We start from the raw sequence: 2,384 nt of genomic DNA, 5'->3' as shown, positions 1-2,384 counted from the left end.
GCCAGAATGTACAGCCAGTAATATATATGACAAAAGCATTATATTCTGAATATGTTAAGAACTTCTATAACTCAGTAAGAAAAGGTAACACGACCCAATAAAAAAATAGACAAAAGATCTGGCTCTTCTCTCTCTCTCTCTCTCTCTCTCTCTCTCACACACACACACACACACACACACACACACACACACACGAAACCAAATAGTCAATAAATACATGAAAAGGGAGGAGGCAAAATGGATGACTAGAGACATTGGTCACCTGATTATCCTATGAATCTGAGTACTAATAAATACCTCACATGAGTGGAATCATACAGCATTTGTCTTCTCGTGATTGGCTTATTTCACTGAGAATAACGTCCATGTTGTAACGTGCCAGAATTTCCTTCCTTTTTAAAGCTAAATAATATTCTGTTGTATGTATCACATTTTGCTTATTCATTCACACTTGGGTTACTTCTACATTTTAGCTATTCTGAATAATGTTACTATGAACATGGTTGTACAAATATCTCTTCAAGACCCTGCTTTCAATTCTGTTGAGTACATATCTTGAAGTGGAATTGCTGGATCATATGTTAATTCTATTTTTAAATTTTTGAGGAACTACCACACTGTTTTCCTTAGTGGCTGTACCATTTTACATTCCTATCAACTAGTACATGGGGGTTCAAATTTTCCCACATCCTCACTAACACTCATTATTTTTTGGTTTTTTTGATAGTAGCTATCCTAATGGGTATGAGATGGTATCTTGTAGTTTTGTTTTGTGTTTCTCTAATGATTAGTGCTAATCATGTGCTTGTTGATCCTTTGTATATCTTCTTTGGAGAAATATCTACTCAAGTCTTTTGCCCAGTTTTCAATTTGGTTGTTTGTTTTTGTTGTTGTTGAGTTTTAGAAATTCTCCATCTACTCTGGAAATAAATCCCTTATGAAATACATAATTTGAAAACATTTTCTCCTATTCCATGGTTTGCCTTTTTACTCTGTTGATAGTAACTTTGATACACAACATTTTAAAAGTTTTTCACGGAGTCCAATTTGTCTATTTTTTCTCTTACTGCCTTTCCTTCTGGTGTCATATCCAAGAAATCAGTGCCAAATCCAATGTCATTAAGCTTTTGCCCTATATTTTCTTCTAAGAGTTTTATCATTTCAGGTCTTATGCTTGGGTTTTTGTTTCATTTTTAGTTAATATTTGTATATTGTATTAAGTAAGGATCCCACTTCATTCTCTTTGGTGTGGATATTCAGTGTTTTTATTTGTTTTTTGCTTTTTATTTTGTTTTGTTTTTTATTTAATTGCCGTAGGTTTCCTGCAGGTTGTCTTTCTGCTGGTAATGAGCCTGAGGCACAAATTTAAGGTCTTTTCAGTTCTTTTCTGAGTCTGTACTTTCCTTGAACAATTGTGGTGACTTTCTAATTCCTGCTTATATGGGGTTGCTTTTTAATGTCCTAATCTCTAATATCTGGCTCACATAAAGGAAAAAAGAGAAAAATAAAATGTGGGTGGAGATCACTGGCCCTTTAAATCTCCAGGAAGTCACTTCAGCCAGAGGGGAGGGACTTGCAGCAACTCAGGACTGGGGGCAGTGTAGCAAACAGTGCTATCCTCCTCTATGACTGTGGGGGATGGGGGCAGTGAGTAGTGGGGTGAGGATTGGCGGGGTGGGAGGTGGTTCGGTAGGGATGGATGGGTAGCTGCTGCTGTGCTAAGAACTTAAATTGACTGAAATTAACCATAATATACAATTGAGGACTTCTGGAACTTGCAAGGCTTTAATAGATTTTAAACTTCTAAAATATTTATATCAAACAGATTCTGCCAGTGCAATTGTTGTATTAGGTGAGAAGATGAATTCCTGGGTGCTTCCTACTTTACCATTCTATCATAATCCCCTTTTTTAATTTCATTATTTACTGTAACGCTTATTAAATGATTTATTTTTTCAAGGCACCAAAGTCCTGTGCCTCTCATACAGTTTTCATGGGCAAGAAGGGGAAATTAACAATAATGTTATCAAAAACACTGATGATAATGACAGCAGGAAATCCTTCACAAGAGCTTATCATGTTCTAGGCATTATCTTATGCACTTTACATAATTCAGATGCTTCTCAAATTATAATGGGGTTATGTCCCAATAAATCCATCTTAAAATTGAAAAATCGTAAGAAGAAACATTGTAAGTCAGGGACCAACTGTACTCAAAAAATCTATAAAATTGATACTAGAAGACTAATTTTACACATGAAAAAAAAACAAGATTTAGAGATAATAAAGGAACTTAACAAGGACACAGAGCTAATAAATGGTGGGCCACTCCAGGGAACGTGAATACTATCTACCTCAAAAGCATAGGAGCTTCACATAAGGTT

This window comes from Propithecus coquereli, unplaced genomic scaffold (assembly GCF_000956105.1).
Source record: "Propithecus coquereli isolate 6110/MARCELLA unplaced genomic scaffold, Pcoq_1.0 Scaffold84, whole genome shotgun sequence".
NCBI lineage: Eukaryota > Metazoa > Chordata > Mammalia > Primates > Indriidae > Propithecus > Propithecus coquereli.
Note: the sequence above shows the minus strand (reverse complement) of the source record.